Raw genomic sequence first — 25,018 nt, forward strand, 5'->3', positions numbered from 1 at the left:
GTCAATTATACCTCAATAAACCAGGGGGAGAACACTTCCCAAAATGAACATTATATAAACATAATGTGGCACTAATTTTTAAAAAACCAGTCTCTCTCACTCACCCCTTTGGCCACTCAGTCAAAACTCTAAACTCTAAATATTCCTATAAAATTTACCATGCATTTTATTATAACAGTGCTATTAACTTTAATAGTACCATTAAATAGTACTATAAAATAGCAGCTGCTTAAATTTATCTCCTTGTTTCAAAACTAACCCTTTACTAACCCATACTTACATGCAAAATGAACACCTTTCTATAAAATCTGCTCTGTCATTCTCTAATTTTGATTTCACCACACTCCTCCACCCACTTACCCAGCTTAAAAACCTTCCCAGTTTTCTGTTGCCCATTTCACATGCCATTAGTTGCCTGATTTTATGATTCTAACTCAACATTCCCACACATCCATAATTCCCTGCATGTTGCCTACTGCTGCTGTAACAAATTAATCCACAAATCTAGTGGCTTAAACAACACAAATGATTTATCTTACAGTTTCCGGAAGTCCAAAATGTCTTACTGGGCTAAAATCAACATGGCACCAGGGTTTTGTTCTGAGAGAGTCATTTCCTAGGCAGGTTGATAAGAAGTCTAGGGGTCCCCAAGGAGAGAGGGGTCTGGAATTCTCAAGGAGGAAGAAAGGACAAACTTTTTTCCTTCTCTACATTCCTTAGGATTATATAACAACAATGTATTATGCCTGAGGACAGTCCGGATTAAACCTTCTGGCTAATTCTGTAAATTATGGGAGTAGACCTGCTCTTTACAAGGATTATATAACAACAATGTATTCTGCCTGAGGACAGTCTCTGGATTAAACCTTCTGGCTAATTCTGTTATCTTAAAATGCAAATTATGGGAGTAGGTCTGGTGAGGTCTTTACAACCTCCAGACATTCTTTTGATTTACTGGAGAGTATATAACTCCGTTACTAACACCAACAAGCGGGCACTCTTTCTGCCCCCTTCTGATGCCTATGTCAGAAGCTTTCTCTATCTCCTTTATACTTTAATAAAACTTTATTACACAAAAGCTCTGAGCGATCAAGCCTTGTCTGTGGCCCCGGGGCCAAGAATCCCAGCGTTGTGATTCAACAACCTTTCATCTTGGGGGCTCGTCCGGGATCCTTCAGGACAAGGTAAGGATGCTTGGAGCTCTAGTTCTTTGTTCTCTTAGCGAACACATTTTCTGCTGTGCTTTACTAACTCTACGGTGTGCTTGTGTGAATGAATGACATGCCCAGTGTGAAGCAAATAAGGAGCCTGGCTCTGCGGTTCCACGGTGATCTCATACGGCTTATGGCAGAAACCTGTCGGTGGTTTCTACCAACCTGCCAAGGCCAAGAGGCACCCAATGTCTTTTTTGGGAACCGACCAGAAACAGGCAAAGCGTGTGGACCCAACTCTCCTTTCTCGGTCAAACCTTTCGGTCTCTTTGACCATTTCATAACTCCTTGGGAATTAGAAGTACTAACCTAATTTATCGGATCATAGACTTTCAAGGGACTTGTGATCTATACTGCTACTGTGTACTGTGGCAAACTTGGATTGGTAGTCAAGAAAGCGCCTAGCCTCGCTAGGAATCCAAAGTTTGGAAGCCAGATGGAGCTTTAGCCCCAAGAACATCTCGGAGGTTAAAGGTTACTCAGATTGGGACTGCAAAGGGTTTTTCCTTTGGTAACGCTGGCTCTTAGTGGACCAGAGGAGGCTCTCATACTGGTGTGGTGATGCTTGAAAAGAACATCCCAGCTTTATGTTCGTATCAGTCTTATTGTGGTCAGGAATATACTCAGGGTCGTGCACAGGCACTCAGGTGACGAATGTTTCCCCCAGCGGTCTTAGCTTGGGAGGCATTCCGGAAGGTTACTCTGATTGCACCCCAGGTGGCATCAGAGGCAAGCAAGGTTAAAGGTGAAGAGCTGGACATCAGATAGAGATGCTATCAGGTCTACCCCTGGTACATCCCCACCCCATCTCGGTGGTAGAACTGGAAGGGTCAAGACGGCGCCTGCATCGGTAAGGGACAGACTAAGTCCAACCAGGAAGGAAAAGCTTTTGGTGTAAAGTCTGTCTACACCCCCATCTAGAGCAGGGAGGGACGCCTCCGGTAGGAAAATGGCCCTAGTCGCTATTTTTCTCTCTTACAGATGGGAGCTAACAACTCCAGCCTCACTCCTTTGAACTGTATCCTGAAAAACTGGGATAGATTTGATCCTCAGGGCTTAAAGAAGACACACCTGGTCTTCCTATGTGATACTGCATGGCCACGGTTATCCACTGGAGGATGGCAAACGGTGGCCGGTTGGAGGGTCTCTTAAGTATAATACTGTTTTACAATTAGACCGGTTCTGTAAGGAACAAGGGAAATGGGTAGAAGTAGCATATGTGTTGCCCTTTTTCTCCCTGAGAAATATGCCAGACTTAAGTCCTAAGGGTATAGATTTGGGCGCGAAACCTTCAACTCCCTCCTGTCCTCCTACTTTGCCCCTGTACCCGGGGCTCCAAGCTGAGCTAACTGAAAGCCAGAAAACACCCCTCAAGACAGCTGCTTTGGTCTCAGTGGAAACCCAAACTGAGATTTAAACTGCTTTGGTCTCAGTGGAAATCCAAACTGAGATTCAAACCGCTTTGGTCTCAATGGAAACCCAAACTGAGATTCAAAGTGCCCATGTGGAGGTCCAAACAACCCCTGTCTCAGCACAACCTCAGACTACTCTGGTTTCAGTAGAAACTCAGACCATCGAAGTAAGAGATGAGATGGAGGACAGGAGACAAAGAGAGAAAAAAAAACCATGTTTCTCCAGTCTATCCCTGGGATCATATGTGCAGAGCAGCCAGAGAGACTGAGGAACAGCCACACAAGCTGTTGCCTCTTCATGAAACACCCACCAGGAGAAATAATCAGTCTATGAGAGTTAATAAGCCTTTTTCTTATCAAGAAATACAAAGAATCAAGGAGGATCTGGGAGACTATTTAGAGGACCCAGAAAAATATATTAGAGCTTTTAAAGGTGTTACTCTGCTTTATGACCTTACTTGGAAGGATGTGATGTATATCTTGGGACAAACGCTGACTCCTGACTCAAAGACTCAAGTTTTGGGAAAAGCGGTTGCTTATGGAGATGAATGGTTTGGTAATCAATCAGTAGGGAAGAGGGAGGACAAGATAGCGGCCCTCCCCACTGGGAATCAGGCGGTCCCAACTATAGAACCAGACTGGGACTACAACTCAGCTAAAGGAAGATGGGATCAGAGTCATTTTGTCAGATGTATTCTTGAAGGACTCAGGCAGGCCTGTTCTAAGCCTTTAAACTATGGCAAATTGGCAGACATAGAACAGGAGGAGAAGGAAGCTCCTGGTAAATTCCTAGATAGACTAAGAGAAGCTCTTCACAGATTGACTGAGATTGATCCCAAAAGTGAAGAAGGAAAAGTGATCTTAAAAGATAGTTTTATCAATCAGTCGGCTCCAGATATCCGCCATAAGCTATAAAAACGGGTGAATGGACCAAATCAGTCTTTAGATACTCTGTTACAACTGGCTCAGATGGTCTATTACGATAGGGAATATGAGGAAAAGAAAGAAAGGCAAAGAAAGACAAAGGAAAAGGAGGAAGCCTTCGCAATGGCTATGAAAAACGCTCTTATGTAGCCGAGAAAAATGCCTAGAGGGACCCAGGTGAAAAGGGATGGGCTTGCTATTACTGTGGAAAGGAGGGGCACCTCAAGCAGGATTGCCCCCAGCTCCATGTCCGGTCTGCAAAGGACCACACTGGAAGAGAGACTGCCCTCAGAGGCATAGGTCTCCAGGGTCGGACTCTCAAGACAATCAGGACTGAAGGTGCCCGCGGGTCCCCACACAAGCTCCCATCCTAATTACACCTGAGGAACCCCAGGTATTAATAATTGTGGGGGGCCAATCCGTCGATTTCCTTTTAGATACTGGGGCAACTTAACTCTGTGCTTACTGAAGCCCCTGGCCCACTTTCTTCCCAATCAGCTTCCGTAACGGGACTGTCTGGACGAGCCAAAAGGTATTATTTCAGTTATTCTTTATCTTGCAACTGGGATTCTGTGCTATTTTCACACGAGTTTCTGACTGTGCCAGAATCTCCCTCACCCCTTTTGGGGAGGGATATACTGAGCAAGGTCCATGCCTCTGTTTTTATGAATATGGAGCCCTCCCTTTCTCTTCCTCTAGTCGAACAAAATGTAAATCCTAGAGTATGGGCTGATGGAAAATCTGTGGGTCGAGCACAAAATGCTATTCCTGTAGTTGTCAAGCTCAAAGACCCACACTTATTTCCACATAAGAAGCAGTATCCTCTGAAACCTGAGGTTAAGGAAGGGTTAAAACTCATCATTGAAAATTTAAAGGAACAGGGACTATTAATTCCCTGTAACAGTCCTTGCAACACTCCTATTTTGGGTATAAAGAAATCAAATGGTAAATGGAGACTAGTTCAAGATTTACGTATAATAAATGAGGCTGTAGTTCCTTTACACCCCGTGGTGCCTAATCCTTATACTCTATTGTCTGAAATTCCTGAACGAGCCAAATATTTCTCAGTAATTGATTTAAAAGATGCCTTCTATTCAGTGCCTTTGGTGGAGGAAAGTCAATTTATATTTGCCTTTGAAGACCCTACACAGCCAGCTTCTCAGTTAACCTGGACAGTTTTGCCCCAAGGATTTTGTGACAGTCCTCACTTATTTGGACAAAGTTTGTCACGGGATCTACAAAACTTTAATAGCTCTGAAGTGGTGGTGTTACAATATGTAGATGATATTTTGCTCTGTGCTGAAACAGAGAAAGCTTGTTCACGAGCCTCAGAAGATTTCTTAAGCTTTCTGGCAGGCTGTGGTTACAAGGCATCAAGAGAAAAGGCTCAGCTTTGTCAACAATCTGTTAGATATCTGGGCCTAGTCATACCAGAAGGGACTAGGGCCATAGGCCCTGAGAGAATTAAACCTATACTAAATCATCCCCTACCTATGACTTTAAACCTATGACTTTAAAACAAGGATTTTGGGGAATCAAAAATTTGGATTCCGGGTTACGGGGAACTTGCCCGGCCTTTATATAAACTTATAGCTGAAATTCAACAGGCCCAAACTGAAGGAACTGATTTGGTCTCCAGAAACTCAAAAGGCTTTTAAGGTTCTTCACACTGCTCTCCTGCAAGCTCCAGCTCTGAGCTTGCCCACAGGGTCAGAATTTAATTCGTTTGTCACTGAAAGGAAAGGTATGGCCTTGGGAGTTCTGACACAATCCCAAGGGCCTCACCAGCAACCTATTGCTTATCTAAGCAGAGAATTAGATGTAATTTCACGTGGGTGGCCCCACTACCTAAGAGTAACTGGGGCAGCGGCTTTATTAGCACCTGAAGCTTTAAAAATAATTAAAGGATGAAACCTTACTGTACTGACTTCTCATGATGTGAGTGGAATCTTAAATTCTAAGGTTAATATTTGGATGACAGACAGTAGGCTTCTTAAATATCAGTCATTGTTGTTAGAAGGACCAGTAACTAAGCTTAAAGTTTGTGGAAATTTAAATCCTGCCACATTCCTTCCTGAGAAGGAAAATGAAACACCTGATCACGATTGTTCTCAATTCCTAACTTTAAACTATGCAGCTCGGGAAGATCTAATGGATACCCCATTAGACAATCCTGACCTGGAAATATTTAAAGATGGCAGTTCTTTTGTTCAGGATGGAAAGCGTAAAGCAGGTTATGCCCTGGTGACTGCTGAACAGGTTTTGTAAGCAAAATCTCTCCCCTTCTGGATTACAACAAAGTGGGTAGTATCCTGGAGAAGACTGGGAAATTGATTTTACTCATATGCAATAAACTAATGGATATTCTTGCTCACAAGTTTGGGTAGATACTTTTACTGGATGGATTGAGGGTTTTCTCTGTCGTGAACAGGCTAAGGAGGTTAATAAAGATTCTCTTCATCAGCAGAAGGATTCCCGTGGTGGACATCTCCACTTCAAGGAAAAGACTTTCCCCAAGTGTGTAAACACCTTAGACAGCAATTACATGAGATGCTTCTCCTTCATCTGATGACATCTACCAACCCTAAAATGGACTAGTGCAACACACTGCACTTTAACTATGGACATAATGTGACTTTTAATTTTAATTTTAACTTGTTTTAATGACTATGTTGCCTTACATCTGTAATTGTATAACTGGATTTGTTTCTAGCCGCATGAAAGCTTTTAAGTTACAAATGGTTGCTCAAACTCCTGCTACTGCTGCACCTTCCTCCAACTACTATTTGGGGCCCCTGGATCAGACATCCTCAATATGAGGATTAGGAGAATATATTGCCTCGCCAATTTAGGGACAATGCCCCTTCTCAGCTCAGAAGCAGTTATGGAACCAGAACGATGCCCCTTTTCCCTAGGCAATATAATTCTCCTAAAAGAAAAGGGGGGAATGAGAGAGTCATTTCCTAGGCAGGTTGATAAGAAGTCTAGGGGTCCCCAAGGAGAGAGGGGTCTGGAATTCTCAAAGAGGAAGAAAGGACAAGCTTTTTTCCTTCTCTACCTTTCAGTTCCTTCTACAGTCTCTTGGGAATACCTGATTCCTTGCCTTTTCCAGCTTCTAAAGGCTGTCCATTCCTTGGTTCACGGTCCCACATTATCTGACATCTGCTTTCATCATCACATTTCCTCTCTCTGTTTCTATCATCACATGGTCTTTTCCGACTCTGACTTTCCTGCTTCCTTTTACAAAGATCCTTGTGTTTACCCAGGATCTATTACCAGAATAATCTATTTAAAAATTCCTATTTTAATCTACAAAATTCCTTTTGTCACATAAAGTAACGTACCACAAATTCACATGGACATCTTTTGTCTGTGTTTGTGTTAGTTGCTCAGTCGTGTCAGACTCTTTGTGATCCCATGGACTGTAGCTCACCAGTCTCCTCTGTCCATGAATTCCCTGGGCAATAATGGAGTGGGTTGCCATCCCTTCTCCAGGGGATCTTCCCAACCCACGGATGGAACCTGGGTCTCCTGCAATGCAGGCAGATTCTTTACCATCTGAGCCACCAGGGAAGTCTGAGCCACCAGGACATCTTTGAGGGGGCCATTATTCACATCTTCCTTTTCTACTCTGAAGGCCACTGTTCTATTTCAGACCCCATTACCTCTCCTCTAGGTTACCCTATCATTTTAAAAAGGATTGACTTCCTCAAATCTAACTTGTCCCAACCATTTGTACAGACACCATAACCAAACTATTAATAATTCTCACTTTTCAGTGATTATTACATGTCTCATACTCACTCACTTCCCTTCTCTTTTTGTAACTATTCCAAACCTTCACACCTTTTTTAAGCTCACACACCATTCTCCAAGTCTTTTTTTTTTAAGCCACTTTACTTCTATTGCACAGAAAAAAACAAATTAAGGTTACCAAGCATGTTTCTTACCTGTAAACCTAATTTGAATCCCATCCACCTCATGTTCCACCTGATTTCAGAGCAGGTGTTCCTCTTTCTATTAAGGCTAACTCACTGTAATACTACCGATCCCATATTCTCTAAATATTACTTCAAAGAGTATGGCCCATAAACAAAAGCAGCAGCATCCTGATCCAGGGAGCTTATCAGAAATGCTGTGTCTCAGACTCCAACCCAGACCTTCCGATTCAGAATCTGCATTTCAACAGAATTCCCATTACAGTTTGAGATGCACTATGCTAGGCTCCTCAAAGGCTACGCTATTACTTGTGACTTCAACCCTTTGCTGTCTATTTACTATCTCCTCTCAGGAAATAAAAAACTCAAGACTCTTTGATCTTTAAAAACAGACAAGAAAAAATAAGCGAACAATAGTACCTTGATATTGTATCTTTATCTCTCCTTCAAATTATAGGCAAATTCTAATCTGCCCCCATATACTCAAGTCACTATAATCTGACTTATATATCCTCATTGAAACTATTGAGGTGACCAATGACCTACTTCTGGAGGAAAAATAAAGGGAGAAAGAAAGAAATGTCAACATCTATGATGACAATGCTGACTATACCCTTTAAAAAAAACTTCTAACCACTTTTAATACCTTTTTTTTTCCTGATTGTTTTTTTCATTTCTATGGCTGTCTCTCAATGCTCCTTAAGGTTCCTCTTCACTTATCTATTCTCCCATAATTATTTAATTTATATTTATATATGGCTTCCTTTGTGGCTCAGCTGGTAAAGAATCCACCTGCAATGTGGGAGACCTGGGTTTGATCCCTGGATTGGGAAGATCCCCGGGAGAAAGGAATAGCTACCCACTCCAGTATTCTGGCCTGGAGAATTCCATGGACTATACAGTCCATGGGGTTGCAAAGAGTCGGACAAGACAGCGTGATTTTCCTTATTCACTATGTAAGGCTTAAATCATCATCTAAATGTTGATCAACCCCCAAGTCATCCTTTGCCCCTCCCAATTATCTTACATGCACCTCTGACACAATACAGCTGAAACTATTAGCCTACCTCTCCAAATCCACCCCCTTTCCCCTCAAATATACTCTATCCTCATGCAATGGTATCCACTGAAGTAGCAGAAATCTGGAAGTCATTCCATATTCCACCTGATCCTTTCCTCCCTTCTCCTATAACCAACTGATTTTCAAGTCCTGCCAATTCTACATCTTAACCAGGTCTCCAGTTTTCCAGGCTCTCTATTCCCTCAGCTACTATTTCACATGAAGAGGTCCTACATCATCTTTTACTTGGTCCAATGTAATACAAGTTCCCCACCTCAAATCTTTACCTTTTCTAATTTACTATTCACACCGCCACCTGAATCTTTCAGTTTCTCTCTGACAAAACTCTTCACAGCCTTGTACTGCACACAAAACCTCATCCAGCCATCCCAAAACACATAAAGTGCCAGAATGTTTCTTCATATACCTCTCTTTATCAATTTTATCTGCTACGAAAAGGGATACTTTATGTCCTAGCACTAATATCTACCTCTATGAAGCCTTCCCTTATTATGCCAAGCAGCTGGCATAGTTCCTTGAACTATGATCCTGCAACACTTTATTTACATTTAATTAAAATTATAATAATTAATCTGTCTTCTCCAACTAAACTGAGATCACTGAATTTTCATAGCCCTAACCAGCACAGACCTGGCAAAGGCAGATGCTCAATAAATATTTACTGGTAGCGTTCCTGTTGAATGGAATTCACTTTCCTTAACCTAGTATTAAAATGTTACATAATCTGTCTGGTCCTAACCTTTCCTTCTGAATTTGCCTAAGGCTCCATGCCTTTACTCCCACAGGCTGACCTACTGAGATTATCCTCTTCCCCTCCATCTTCTATTGAAACCATACCCATCTTTCCAGGGCTAGTTCAAGAGTCCTTTGTTCTTCATAAAGCCAACTCCAAGAAAAAAGAAAGCTCTCCCTTCTTTGAGTCCCTACACCACCTTATCTGCATCCTTAAAATCTCCATCATTCTCAGCATTGTATTTCAGATATTACTATATTACTACTAGACTACATCCTCTTTTAAGGAGCAAACACCAAATGTAATTCATTTCAGTGTCGCTCCATAGCCCTTAGCAAAACACACAGACAGTGGCCTTTCATTAAATAAACAAGCACACCACACTGAACCAAACAGTTTACAAAATACCTTTATAGGCATTTTTTGTTTGACTTGCTCTTTATATTAACTAAGGCATAGAGAAAGCAGATGCAAGAACTAGGATGAAGAGGGTTCAGAAGTTTAGAGGCCAGGATCTATAAAAAGGTAGAGTCAATACTCAAGAGCAAGTCTTCCAGTTCAAAGGCAGGCATTATTTATTGCTACCACACCATACTACATCTTTCTCCTCCATTTATTTCTTATATGTCTTTAAGGGTCCAGCCACACAAGCCTCTTTCCCAAGTCTTCAAAAGGTCACACTTTGCAACCTAATGTCCATCAACAGATGAACTGATAAAGAAGATAAGATATCTACAACAGATTACTCAGCCATAAAAAAGAATGAAATAATGCCATCTGCAGTAACATGGATGGACCTAGAGATGATCATACTAATAAGTCAGAGAAAGACAAATACCATGTGATATCACTTCTATGTGGAATCTAAAAGAAATGATACAAATTAACTTATTTACAAAACAGACCCACAGACACTAAAAACAAACTTAATGATTACCAAAGGAAAAAAAGAGAGGAGGGGATAAATTGGGAGTTCAGGATTAACAGATACACACTACTATATTTAAAACAGATAAACAGTAAGGACCTAGTGCATATCACAGGGAACTATCTTCAATATCTTATAATAAGCTATAATGGAAAGGAATCTGAAAAATAGTTATATGTAATATAGATGTATGACTGATTTTACTGCACACCTGAAATTAATTAATCTATTTACATTGTTATATATTTGGAAAGATGGAAATGAAAATAAAATGGTAAATAAACTGTACTTAATTTTTTAATATGAAGAAAAAAAGGCCATGCTTCTTGACTTGATACCTTAAAATATAATTTTGTATCTTCCTTGGATGCTTAGATCATCACATAACTGACTCTTGTCAACTGCTGCTGCTGCTAAGTCACTTCAGTCGTGTCCGACTCTGTGCGACCCCATAGACGGCAGCCTACCAGGCTCCTCCGTCCCTGGGATTCTCCTCACAAGAACACTGGAGTGGGTTGCCATTTCCTTCTCCAGTGCAGGAAAGTGAAAGGTGAAGTTGCTCAGTCATGTCTGACTGTTCGCAACCCCATGGACTGCAGCCTACCAGGCTCCTCCATCCACGGGATGTTCCAGGCAAGAGTACTGGAGTGGGATGCCATTGCCTAGGTCTCCATTTAACTGTCAACATCATAGTGAGGCTTTCCCTCATCAGAAAGATAAGTTTGTGCATATACAGCCCTCTCCTCAACCAATGTCTCATTTACCACTATAGCCCCAATGCCTAAATCTATGTCTGGCATACAGTAAGAGATCAAAAGACATTTACTGAATTGATGAATAAAGTTAAGAACAAGTCATCTACTTCTCTGTCTGCAAATATTAATACTAAAGAATGCTTTGGGTAACAGATATCCAGCTAGTCAACTAATGGGCATAGGTCTACTGATAAAATTCTACTTTAAGAAGATTTAGGAGACAGAATCACATTTAGTTAATAGTGTATTCAGGTAAACGGTGAGATTAATTTATTCTTTATTAACAACCAAACATTTTGCATTAATTACCTCATGGGGATTTAGTGAACAAAACTACTTTTTTTAATGTAAAAACTGTGTTTGCTCCTCTTTTTAATAACTAGAGGGTCTTCTTAATTAATTCAGTCACAGAAAAAATACAAATGGTCACTTAAAAATTTTAAATGCTCTCTCCTCTCTGGTAACCAGAAAAAAGCAAAATAAAACATTGGTAATAAATTTACATCCATCAGGATGGCAAAAACAGAAATCCTGAAAATATCAAGTAGTCACCAGAATACAAAGAAACAGTCACTCACATAAATTATCAGAGAAAATACAAAACTGCTAACTAAGACTTTTTTAAAAAAGCAATTTGGTAGTATCTATCAAATGCTTTGGAACTGTAACTCCACTTTAAGAACATATGCTACAAAAACATTTCCAAATGTGTCAAAAGTTATCCCTAGCATATACTTTGAAGGACTATTTGTAAATCAAAAATAATGAAAAAAATGGCTTAGTGCCCAACAGGTGATGGTTATATAAAGCTGATAAATTTCCTTATGGAATTCTATGTAGTTTTGCAAACATCTTCACATAATACTGTTTAAAAAACAGTAAAGAACATTTATGGCATAAAAAAATCTTTAATGTTTATGAATACATATGTTTATATGTAAGCCTATATGCAAAAAAAGGATGTACACCAATCTATTTACATTGTTATATATTTGGAAGGAAATGGAAATGAAAAGGACATAAAGGGTAGCTTTCACATCTTGCTATGCCTCCATGCTGTTTTCAAGTATTACATATGCAAATACCGAAAAAAGTGTAGGTTAAAAAAAGTCACACCACTTCACTGTAGAAAACTGAAAATTACAAAAAAAATTTAAGGATAAACACCAATAGAAAAGTTTAAAGACGAACACTACCAGAAATTACTACAAACCAAAATATGTGGTATTTTACATTGTTTTTTACATTGTCACTTTCCTCAATAAAAACAAAAGAAGTTGTACTATTTACTCCAGTACACCAACTACTTAACTTTACAGACTGAAATTCAGAAAATTATGTGTGCTTAAGCAACAGTTAGAATTGGACATGGAACAACAGACTGGCTCCAAATAGGAAAAGGGGTACGTCAAGGCTGTATATTGTCATCCTGCTATTTAACTTCTATGCAGAGTACATCATGAGAAACGCTGGGCTGGAGGAAGCACAAGCTGGAATCAAGATCGCCGGGAAGAATATCAATAACCTCAGATATGCAGATGACACCACCCTTATGGCAGAAAGTGAAGAGGAACTCAAAAGCCTCTTGATGAAAGTGAAAGAGGAGAATGAAAAAGTTGGCTTAAAGCTCAATATTCAGAAAATGAAGATCACGGCATCTGGTCCCATCACTTCATGGCAAATAGATGGGAAACAGTGGAAACAGTGTTAGACTTTATTTTGGGGGCCTCCAAAATCACTGCAGATGGTGACTGCAGCCATGAAATTAAAATACGCTTACTCCTTGGAAGGAAAGTTATGACCAATCTAGATAGCATATTCAAAAGCAGAGACATTACTTTGTCAACAAAGGTCCAGTCAAGGCTATGGTTTTTTCAGTGCTCATGTATAGATGTGAGAGTTGGACTGTGAAGAAAGCTGAGTGCTGAAGAATTGATGCTTCTGAACTTTGGTGTTGGAGAAGACTCTTGAGAGTCCCTTGGACTGCAAGGAGATCCAACCAGTCCATCTTAAAGGAGATCAGTCCTGGGTGCTCACTGGAAGGACTGATGCTGAAGCTGAAACTCCAGTACTTTGGCCACCTCATGTGAAGAGTTGGCTCATTGGAAAAGACCCTGATGCTAGGAGGGATTGGGGGCAGGAGGAGAAGGGGACAACAGAGAATGAGATGGCTGGATGGCATCACCGACTCAATGGACATGAGTCTGGGTAAACTCCGGGAGTTGGTGATGGACAGGGAGGCCTGGCGTGCTGCGATTCATGGGGTCGCAAAGAGCTGGACACGACTGAGCGACTGAACTGAACTGAAGTAACACTAGGGCTTCCGTGGTGGCTCAGCTGGTAAAGCATCCACCTGCAATGGTGGAAACCTGGGTCCAATCCCTGGGTTGGGAAGATCCCCTGGAGAAGGGAATGGCTACCCACTCTAGTATCCTGCCTGGAGAATTTCATGAACTGTACAGTCCACAGAGCCGCAAAGAGTTGGGCATGACAGCAACTTCCACTTCCAGTTTCAAGTAACAGTAACTAAAGGAAATGTTGATAATAATCAAGGCATATATCGTCCATAACAAACATTTTTCAAATGATTTGGGGGCACTATATATGAAGAAACTGATATGACCAATCATTACAGACAAAGTAGGAGATTTTCCTCTTCTTCTAGCCCATAGGACAATAGTGATAATTATACAGGCTTGGTTTATGGGACACCCAAAGCCTTTGGAATTTTTTGACACCAAAAATGAGACTCTGAGAGAAACAACTTTAATCAAAAGATAAAACAGACATTAATGAAAAATTTAGTGCTAAAATCATTCTGTGGAGAAAGACTGCATACTTTCCCTAAATGATCAGGAACAAAGTAAGGAAGTCCAATTTCACCTCTTCTAATAAACACTGCACTTGAAATTCTAACCACTACTGTAAGCAAGAAAAAGAACTAGAGTAGGGGTAAAAAAGAAGTAAAGTGAAAGTGAAGAAGCTGAGCTGTGTCCGATTCTTTGTGACCCCATAGACTATAGCCTATCACACTCCTCCGTCCATGGGATTTTCCAGGCAACAGTACTGGAGTATCTTCAGATAGGATAACACACCTTGTATATAAAATACCCTACGGCTACTGCTAAGTCACTTCAGTCGTGTCCAACTCTGTGTGACCCCACAGACGGAAGCCCACCAGGCTCTCCTGTCCCTGGGATTCTCAAGGCAAGAACACTGGAGTGGGTTGCCATTTACCCTAAGGAAACCACTAAGAAATTATTAGAACAAACAAACAAGTCAGCAAGATGTACGATACATTATCAATACAGAAAGATCTACTGTTAAGGAATTCCCTGGCAGTCCAGTGGTTAGGATTCAGCACTTTCACTGCCAAGGCCCAAAATTCAATCCCTGGTTGAGGAACCAAGATCCCTCAATCCATGGAGAGTAGCCCCCCTGGGAAAAAAATCTATGTTAGTTTTACTCAGCAGCAATGGACAAGCAAAATCTACTTTAAAAATAAGGTCCTAATGTATAGCAAAGGGAACTATACTCAACACTCTATGATAAATCATAATGAAAATATGAAAAAGCATATATACATATAAATCCAAGTCACTCTGCTGTACAGCAAAAATTAACATGGCATTGCAAATCAACTATACTTCAATAAAAGTTTTTTAAATTTACAGAAAAAATTAACTTACATAATCAATTCCCATTACAATAGCCTTAAAAGAAAAATCTAGGAATAAGTTTGGCAAAAAAAAGGTGCAAGGATTGTACCTAAAAACTTAAAACACCATTGAAAATATTAAGGAAAATCTAAATAAATGGAAGGACATTCCATGTTCAGGTATTAGTTGACTTAACATTATTAGCTGACTCAACATTATTAAGAATATTGGTAATATTCCCAAACTAATCTTCAAATTCAATGCAATTCCTATAAAAATCCTTAACTTTCTTTTTTATACAAATTGACAAGCTGATCGATCCTAAAACCCATGTGGAAATGCAAAGGATCTCCCCACCACCCTCCCCTACTCCCCAAAAAACACAATCATACTTTCTGATTTCAAAAATTACTGCAAAGTTAGGATAATCCAGAGAAGGCAATGGCAACCCACTCCAGTACTCTTGCCTGGAAAATACCATGGATGGAGGAGCCCGGTAGGGTGCAGTCCATGGGGTCGCACAGAGTCAGACACAACTGAAGCGACTTAGTAGCAGTAGCAGGATAATCCAGAGTGTGTTGTACTGGCACAAGGATGGACATGTAAATCAATGGAATGGAACTGAGATTCCAGAAAAGTAACTTAAACTAGATCAAAGACCAACATATAAGAACTGAAAGTATAAAAACCCTTTGAAGAAAATATAGGAGAAAATTTTGTGACTTTCAATTAGGAAATGCCTTCTTAGATGACACCAAAGCACAAGCAACAAAAGGAAAAATTAACTAGACTTCATCAAAATTTAAAACTTTTTGTGTTTAACAGACATCAGTGAAGTGATACAAATAGACATCAGCAAAGTGATACATAGGGAGAAAATATTTGCAAGTCACATATCTGTGCCATAAATTATTTAACTGCTCCCCTATTCAGAGTACTCAGGTTGTTCCAGTTTTTATGATGCAGGAATTATTCATTTTGTGAATATACTAAAGACCACTGACTGCAACATTTAAAACCAGCGTAAACTGTGCAATTACTTTAAAACTAGAAAAACTAGAAAAAATAAGTAACACTGAAATGCGTCATATTTTAAAAGTATATCTTCTTTCCTAACACAACACTAAAAGTTAAAAAAAAAAAAAGGTAGAAAACACATGGCTGACTTTTGCCCATTTGCTCAGGCAAACAAGTTCTAATCCACTGAGCATAACCCTGTCTTCATGTTTCACTGAATCATGTATTCAAATGTATTTTTGAAGAAAGAAAAAAGAAAGACAGGAGAACAGCATACAACAGGCTTGATACTTGACTTGCACAAAGGCACATAATTTCGATTAGTCTAGCTTTAGTCATCATGCATTTATTTCAAGGTCAATATTAGACCCTGTTAATAGCAAAATGTATTAACAGTTTTATAAACAAGCAATTTCATCCTCTTATCAACCCCTTCTCCTCCTGCCCTCAGTCTTCCCCAGCATCAGGTCTCAATGAGGATGAGATGGTTGGATGGCATCATCAACTCCAATTTGGTGATGAGTTTCAGCAAACTCCGTGAGAAGGTGAAGGACAGCAAAGTCTGGCATGTTGCAGCCCATGGGGGTCTCAAAGTCAGACACAACTGAGCAACTGAACACCAACAATACAAGCAATGGATAAAGACAGGAATACTCCCAAATTAATCTCTGGATTCAATGCAATCCTAGGAAATTTTATTCAATTCTGAAATGCTGGATATTTTGTAATTCAAATCAATCTAAAATTATTTGTCAAGTATCTATCACCTATAGGTACACACAGGTGACAAATGCTTAAGAGACAGTAAGATTAAAAAAGAACTTCATGGAACTTAAAATCCAGTGGCTGAAGTAAAAACAATTATGAAAATTCTCATCAAACTACGTGAGCTAAAAATGAAATAGGTACGGGGTGGGGGGGGGTGTGGAGTATTTACATAATTCTATACCTAGCAAAAACATCTTTTGCAATGGAGACTTTTTCAAACAGATAGAACAGCAGACCTACATTAAAAGAAATGTTCAAAACCATCCCTCTGGCTACAGAAAAATATCATATTAAAATTTGGGTCTATACAAAGGAAAGAGAAATGTTTGAAAAGGTATACATATAAGGGTTTCTCTGGTGGCTCAGTGGTAAAGAATCTGCCTGCCAAGGCATGAGAATGCACTGAACACAGGTCCACTCTCTAATGTGGGAGGATCCCACATGCCCCAGAGCAGCTAATAAGCCCATGTGCTACAACTACTGAGCCTATCCTCTGGAGCCTGGGAGCCACAATAAGAGAGGCCACTGCAATGAGAAGCCGGCACACCACAACTAGAGAGAAGCCCCTGCTCATCTCAACTAGAGAGAGACCTACACAGCAATGGAGACATAGCACAGCCAGAAATAAAATCAGTGAGAAATTTTTTAAAAAGAAAAGGTATATATAAAGTAGGTAAGTAACTTTTCTCATTTTACATTTCCTGTCTACTTATAACATATGTTAAGTTATACACATGTAGAAATAAAACATTACAAGAACAGCACAAAAGACAAGAAAATGGAGATATGCTCCTATAATGTTATATTATACATGAAAGTAGACTGTGACAAATTAAAAATATATTACAAAGCCAAGGATACCAGTATCTCATAATAATCTATAATGAAAAAGGATATATATACATGGAGAAGGAAACGGCACCCCACTCCAGTACTCTTGCATGGAAAATCCCATGGACAGAGGAGCCTGGTAGGCTGCAGTCCATGGGGTCGCAAAGAGTCGGATATGACTGAGCAAGAATATATATATAAATAACCGAATCACTCTGCTATACACCAGAAACTAACACAACACCATCAACCAACTATATTTCAATTAAAAAAAAACTCGAGGAGAAAACCTGTGAACATGAGTTGGGCAGTTTGAGGACAAGATGGGAAGACAAAGAACAGAAATCATAAAAGAAAAAAACTGCCAAGTGGGATTCCATAAAAATTAAAAATTTCTGCTCTTTGAAATTACTGTTAAGAAAAGGTGAGCCACAGACTGGCTCATCTTTATAAGAAACGTTATCTGATAAAGAGTTTGTACCCAGGATATGTACAGAACTCACACAACTCAGTAAGACAAGCAATTCAATTCACAAAGAATATGGACAAAACATTTTAAGACACTTCACAGAAGACACGAAGAGCAACTAGAAAGAAGCTCAACATTACTAGTCATTATGGAAGCTGTAAATAAAACCACAATGATATACCACTATGTATCAACTAGAACAGCTAAAATCAAAGACAAAAGCTGAAGTCTCGGTAAGTGCAAAGTACCTGGAACGCTCAAACATGGCCAACTAGAATGCAAAATAGTACAGCCATTTTGGAAAACAGGCTGGCATTTTCTTATCAAGTCAAACATTCACTTAACCATACAACACAACAATCCCACCCTTAATTTGCTCACCAAAAAAAAAAAAAAGTATATTCAAATGTTCACAGCAGCTTTGTTCACAACAGCCCCAAACTGGAAACAATTCAATAGTTTATTAACTGGGTAGCAGGATAAGCAAACTGTGGTATATTCGTATGTGGAATATTACTCAGCAACAAAAAGGAACAGACCACTAGAACATACAACATCATCAGTGAATCTCAAAAGCGTGCTAAGTGAAAGACAGACATCAAAAATTACATACCATATAATTCCATTTATATGACATCAAGAAAGGTAAAACTAATGTGACAGAAAGTAAATTAGTGGTTGCCAAGGACCACAGGCAGAAGCAGAGGATGTATCACAAAGAGGCACAGGGAACTTTCTGACACAACAGGAATGTTCCAGCTATCATGATTGTGATGACTATTACACAGGTGTGTGTGTGTGTGTGTGTGTGTATATATATATGCCAAAACACATTTAACTATACACTTAAAACTGGTGAATTATACTATATGTAAAGTTATACTTCAATAAAACTGAATTTTAAAAAATGAATAAATAAAACATGTCCAATATACCTGGGGTTAGGTGGGAGAATTTTATTTAATGTAAGCCTGGTTGTAGTAAGTATACATAAAAGTGATCTCAGAGAAAAAAGCATTAAGACAAAGCATTTTGGGATGAGATTAATGAAGGCTTCATAGAGAAGATGACACCCAAACTATGGTTGAAAGAATGGACAAGCAGGACTGGCCAAGGAAAGGTACAACATAAAGCAAGGTATAGGAGCTTACAGCTTCATATTTTTAAAATAGTAAGGAGTGCAATTTGTATTGTCATCAGTATATACAGTGAAAAATAAGGCTATTTTGGATCTGTCTACAATGGAGAATCTTAAATACCCAATTATACCCAATTCATGACCCAGAGAGATGTTATGGGGAGGGAGGTGGGAGGGGGGTTCATGTTTGGGAACGCATGTAAGAATTAAAGATTTTAAAATTAAAAAAATAAAAATAAAAATAAAATTTAAATTTAAAAATTTTTAAAAAAAGAAAAAAAAAAGAATTTGACTCTGTAAACATGTTTTATAGATAAATGACAGATTCAAAGTGGTATTTTAAGATTAATTTGAATGCAGAAAACAGGAGGGACTCAAAAATGTAAAGCCCAAAAGCAAGCAGAATCAACAATAGGGACATGAGCTAAAGAGTTTCAAACTAAGTAAGAGCATACTAAAGATCATTACTTCTCAGGTGGCTTCCCAGGTAGCTCAGCGGGTAAAGAATTCATCTGCAATGCAGGAGACCAGGCAGGTGCAGGTTCAATCCCCAAGTCCGTTAAGATCTCCTGGAGAAGGACATAGCAACCCACTCCAGTGTTGTTGCCTAGAGAATCCCATGGACAAAGGAGACTGGCAGGTGACAGCCCATAGGGTCAAAGAGGTAGACACATCTGAGGTGACTGAGCACACCACACACAGACCATCACAGAAGAGCCAATGAGAACCAGTGATTCATCAGAGCTCGGCAGAGAGAGGAGTTAAGTACTACTAAGGTCTTCCCCCAGGATGTTTGAGAGAAACTAATGCCACTTAAAACATGTATTCACACACAAATCAGAAACTTTAAAACTAAAAGCTATATAAAGAAGGTTAAAAGACTCACAAAAATATTAGTACCAAAAAAAACACTTAGAATCTAATACAGAGAGCTCTTATAAATTAGAAAAATCAGGAAAATGAATCAAGAAATTAGAACATTCAATACATGAATGAAAATAAAGGCATCTTTACTAGATATTAAAGAAACACAGATGAAAAAAAAAATAGTGGGACATCTGACAATTCCAAGTGATGGTATACAAAAGAAACAGGCACTCTCACATCATTGGGAAATATAAATTGATAAAAGTCTTCTAAAGGTCAATATGATAGTATATCAAGCTTATAAGCCTATAAATTGACCCCAGTAATTTTATCCCTAGGAAATCCAATCTAGGAGAAATTATGAACAAATGTACACAAAAATTTTGTGATGCATCCACAATCATAGGGAAAAAAACAAAAAACTAAGAATCTAGCAAAATGGACTTGGACAAACAAGTTACGATATATCCATATAACAGAATACTAGAAGTCAATATAAAAATACATATGGAGTACAGGATACAAAATAGATTTATAGTATGTTATGTAAAATTTTATGTCCTTACAAATATATGCACAGAAGTCTAGCAAAATGTTCATCAAAATGTCATAGAGTGATCTCAGGTAGGTGGACTCAAAGGGACTTTTAAACACTTATACTTCTCTGTACTACCAAAATGTCTACATAAGCCTCTATTATTCTTTGAGGATATATAAAAAATAATAAAGAGCAATATCAGAAAAAGAAATGACTCCAAGAGAAGTGAAATAATTAATTAAACGGTGGACAAAGTTTGAAGTGTCAATAAAATGTCTCAGTGAATGTTTCCCTATGCAATGAAAATGCAGAAACAGAAAAGGGGAGGCATGCAGCCCATTAACTACTTTCAGTTTTCAGTTCCTCTCACTACCTTTTTCATTTCCATTTATGTAAATTCCAATTTTTAGCCTAGACTTTGATCCTCTAACCTACATTTATTTTCCAAATACATTAAGAACACTAGATTCCATAATTTGCATGTGTAGAAATTCATGGAACAAAAATCACTGTGAATAATACCTCTGATTTTTCTAGCTTTTTCTGTGATCGAACAGATGTTGGCAATCTGATTTCTGGTTCCTCTGCCTTTTCTAAATCCAGCTTCTACATCTGGAAGTTCTCGGGTTCCTATACTATTGCAGCCTACCTTGAAGGATTTTGAGCAATATTTTGCTAGCGTGTGACATGAGTGCAACTGTGCAGGAGTTAGAACATTCTTTGGCACTGCCTTCTTTCAGACTGGAATGAAAAGTGACCTTTTCCAGAAGAGGAGTTAAAGAGCTTCTTGATGAAGGTGAAAGAGGAAGCTGCTTAAAACTCAACATTCAAACAATGAAGATCATGGCATCTGGTCCCATCACTTCGTGGCAAATAGATGGGGAAACAATGGAAACAGTGACAAACCTAGACAGCATATTAAAAAGCAGAGACATTACTTTGCCAACAAAGGTCCATCTAGTCAAAGCGATGGTTTTTCCAGTAGTCATGTACAGATGTGAGATGGACAATAAAAAAGACTGAATGCCAAAGAAATGATGCCTTTGAACTGTGAGGCTAGAGAAGACTCTTGAGAGTCCTTCGGACTGCAAGGAGATCAAACCAGTCAATCCTAAAGGAAATCAGTCCTGAATATTCATTGGAAGGACTGATGCTAAAGCTCCAATACTTTGACCACCTGATGTGAAGAGTCAATGCATTGGAAAAGACCCTGTTGCTAGGGAAGATTGAAGGCAGAAGGAGAAGGGGACTGAGGATGAGATGGTTGGATGACACCACCGACTCAATGGACATGAGTTTGAGCAAGCTCCAGAAGTTGGTAAAGGACAGGTAAGCATGGTGTGCTGCAGTCCAGCAAAGGTAGCAAAGAGATGGACATGACTGAGCAACTAAACAAGAACTGATTTTTCTAGCAAATACTTTTGCTTCCAACATCCAGTTTAAAGTTTACAAATATCTACATATGAAACAAAGTCAACCAAAAACAAAAATAACAGCAAAAACTTAAGTGATATTCAGAAAGCATACAAAATAAAAAATGTAAATGACCAGCCCACCGGAGCCTGTTCGCAGGGATTGACCAGAGTCCGTGAATTCAATGCTCCAAGCCCGTCCGGATGGCCCGGATCCCAGCTTTCTATCCTTTGAAAACACTAAATAATGTCCCTGCATCAGTTTTTACTGGAGCCAATCACCTGTCATGCCTGGAACAGGGATCGTACCCAGATAGCCCTTAGCCCCAATAATCACGAGGTCCACATCTTTAAGAAGAACGGGGGCCAGTGGGTGAAAGCCCATAAACTCAAGGAACACAATGGACACATCACAGGTATGGACTGGGCTCCCAAGAGTGACAGCATCGTCACTTGCGGGGCTGACCGCAACGCCTACGTCTGGAGTCAGAAGGATGGTGTCTGGAAGCCAACCCTGGTGATCCTGAGAATTAACCGGGCGGCCACTTTCGTCAAGTGGTCCCCGCTAGAGAACAAGTTTGCCGTGGGCAGCGGAGCACGACTCATCTCCGTCTGTTACTTCAAATCTGAAAATGACTGGTGGGTGAGCAAGCACATTAAAAAGCCCATCCGCTCCACGGTCCTCAGCTTGGATTGGCATCCCAACAACGTCTTGCTGGCCGCGGGATCCTGTGACTTCAAATGCAGAGTGTTTTCTACCTACATTAAAGAAGTGGATGAGAAGCCAGCCAGCACGCCCTGAGGCAGCAAGATGCCTTTCGGTCTGCTGACGTCCGAGTTTGGGGGCAGCGGCACCGGCGGCTGGGTGCACGGGGTCAGCTTCTCAGCCAGCGGCAGCCGCCTGGCCTGGGTCAGCCATGACAGCACCGTGTCCGTTGCCGACGCCTCAAAAAGCGTGCAGTCTCAACTCTGAAGACAGAGTTCCTGCCCCTTCTGAGTGTGTCGTTTGTCTCAGAGAACAGCGTCATGGCTGCTGGCCATGATTGCTGCCCCATGCTCTTTAACTACGACGACCGCGGCTGCTTGACCTTCGTCTCCAAGCTGGACATCCCCAAACAGAGCGTCCAGCGCAACCTGTCGGTCATGGAGCACTTCGGCAACATGGACAAGCCGGCCACGACCGAGGACCGCAACACGGCCCCGGAGACGCTGCACCAGAACAGCATTACTCAAGTGTCTATTTACGAGGTGGACAAGCAACATTGTCGCAAGTTTTGCACTACTGGCATCGACAGAGCCATGACTATTTGGGATTTCAAGACCTTAGAGTCTTCCATCCAGGGTCTTTGGATAATGTGAAGCTGAGCGAGCCTCCAGACCCAGCATGAGGGCGGACCGGCTGCGCCCGGGCAGCGCTCCCATTCGCACGGGGAGGGGAGACCGCAGCCACGAAACACTGAAGACGCACATGGCGCAAAACTCGTTGTGTGTTTTGTTTGAATATAATTGGTGAAAGTGTTGGGTTTTTTTTTAAAGCAACAGTGATTTGGGTTTTGTTTGGGGGGTTGTTTTGTTTTGTCTTGCAATTTCATTCCATTCTTGACCAAAGCTTCTCTTTAAGTAGTTTATTATGGAACGCTGTCAACACTAACTTAAAGGAAGGGGTGAGGAGGTATGTAAATTGTCTGCTAAAAAAAAATTAAATAAAAATACTGAATATGTTTAAAAAAAAGTAAATGACCTTAAACATTAAGCAACATTAATTTTCAACTGGTTTTTTTCAGAAATAGCTATTAATTTTTCAGAGTTAGGAAATGAAAGTTTGACATAAAGTCTATTCAGAAAATTTTCACCAAGAAAAACAGATCATTATCTTGATCACACAACAGAGTGCAAATATAAACATTAAGTCTGAACTTATTCTTTTGTGGGGGGATAGGGGAGGGCCCACACACATCCTGGCATGTGAAATCTTAGTTCCCCAACCAGGGATCTGAACACTAGCCCCAAGCACAGAGTCCTATACACTGAACTGCCAGGGAAGTCTCTGAATTCATTCTATTCACATTAAAAGTGACTCCCAGTATCCTTGACTCATTCCAATAAAGTAGAAGTTAAAAGAGGGAGGTTCTTAAATTCTTCACTTAAAAATCAAAACAATTACTTCCCCCATCCTGGAGTATATGTGAACCAAAGCAGTAAGTTAAGTTTAGAGATACAAATGGCATCTGTGCAAAAGTTGATTTGCATTAATCTGTGGAGAAAAATATTTAAATTAATTCAACCACTAATAAATACATTTTGGAATTGGTCTTCTAGGAGATTGCAATCTAGTAGGGAAATGTAGTCAGACAAACAAATTTTTAAGAGCTTTCTCTACATTAAAGCTACAGCAAAGTGCTATAAGGATATTAAAAAAAAAGAAATTAACTTTTTCTGGATGAATGGAGAAAGGTCTCAGGATGGTGGAATTTGAGCTGGATTTTGAGCTGCAAAGGTGGAGGCAGAGAAGAGAAAGAAAGGGATTTCAAGCTAAAGGAACGGCAAAAGTAAAAATGTAGAGAAATAGAAGTGCCTCTAAAAGCAGAACTCTGAGAGAACAGGGCCAAATAATAAAAGGCCTTAACTGACAATGCACTAGAAACTGTGGACTTAAATTAATGGAAGTGACACAACCTCACCAAAATTTTCAGAAAACTCTCCTGGATAAAGAATGAACTGGGAAGAAAAGAATGGATGAACAGGGAAGAAAAGAATAACAGGAAGGAAGTCTGATCACAAACAAGGGCCTGAACTAAGGCAATAATATCAGTGTTAAAAATGTGATACAGAATGAGTCGACATAAACGTCAGGTAAGGTCTGGTCAGAGAAGCTGCAAAACACAAGGCCATCTTGGGAACGAAAGGAGTGATTACAGGTTTAGAGATTTAAGACAGTTCACCTAAAATTCCATCCCTTCTGAGTGTTTCTGCATTTATTCAACTAGCCTATCTTTTTAACACTTTTGAAAAGCATTCTAAGAACTCAATTCATCTATGGATACTCACGACATTTCTAGTAAGTACATATCAAATCAGTATTTTATGAGTAATACTGTTTTAAAAATTCTGGAATGTCTTCATTTATTTTTGAGCACTAGTTTTTAGGACAAAACACTAAATAATTTCACCACAGAGGTACCCTACAACATATGCAAGTGAATGCTAGTAAAGTCATTTAAATTTATGCCTATCTTTAGATCCTCAGGGTCTCATTATTCCATAATCGAGGCTTCTGCTGCTTCTTGGTGGAAGGGAACTTCCACAGGTTCGGAAAAGGAATCAATTACATATAGCA

General features: G+C 39.8%; 2 protein-coding genes and 1 pseudogene across 3 annotated transcripts in view; 2 read left to right on the forward strand and 1 right to left on the reverse strand.

Moving 5' to 3' along the window:
* The window catches only part of MPLKIP (M-phase specific PLK1 interacting protein), a 133,198-nt gene extending 125,727 nt beyond the window's left edge, over positions 1 to 7,471 (forward strand). The window contains exon 3 of the transcript XR_011446596.1: positions 6,012 to 7,471. The gene's annotated coding sequence lies outside the window, so the exon portion shown is untranslated. The remainder of the gene's footprint in view (positions 1 to 6,011) is intronic.
* CDK13 (cyclin dependent kinase 13) overlaps positions 1 to 25,018 on the reverse strand; it is a 131,261-nt gene that overhangs the window by 100,243 nt on the left and 6,000 nt on the right. The window lies entirely within an intron of this gene.
* On the forward strand, positions 21,871 to 23,431 carry LOC138439438 (actin-related protein 2/3 complex subunit 1A pseudogene; annotated as a pseudogene).

This window comes from Ovis canadensis, chromosome 4 (genome assembly GCF_042477335.2).
Source record: "Ovis canadensis isolate MfBH-ARS-UI-01 breed Bighorn chromosome 4, ARS-UI_OviCan_v2, whole genome shotgun sequence".
In the NCBI taxonomy this organism is placed as follows: domain Eukaryota; kingdom Metazoa; phylum Chordata; class Mammalia; order Artiodactyla; family Bovidae; genus Ovis; species Ovis canadensis.